Raw genomic sequence first — 407 nt, forward strand, 5'->3', positions numbered from 1 at the left:
CTGCGGGGTGTCAAACCAAATCTCCCCTGGACCCCGTTCCTGGGTACGTCCATTAATTACTACTACGTACTGATTTTAGAAAGAAAAGAGAGAGAAACACTGATCGGGTGCCTCTGGTACATTGTGCCCCGACTGGGGATCGAAACCCGCAACCTAGGCGTGTGCCCTGACCAGGAATCGAACCCGCGACCCCCCAGTGCACGGTGACACTCCAGCCACCAGAGCCCCGGCCTGTTTGTGACGGCAGCGCTCGGCCCCACAAGACACCTGGCTGGACCCCGATTCCTCGATTCTCTGGGAGGACACTGGCCAGGCTCCTCCTGACCTACTTGGGCGTGAGGCTGCCTGTCACGTGAGGGCTGCCAGGGCGCTTGTCTCCGCAGCGGGAGCCGCTCCCGGGCCACGGT

The sequence above is a fragment of the Myotis davidii genome, unplaced genomic scaffold (genome assembly GCF_000327345.1).
Source record: "Myotis davidii unplaced genomic scaffold, ASM32734v1 scaffold609, whole genome shotgun sequence".
In the NCBI taxonomy this organism is placed as follows: domain Eukaryota; kingdom Metazoa; phylum Chordata; class Mammalia; order Chiroptera; family Vespertilionidae; genus Myotis; species Myotis davidii.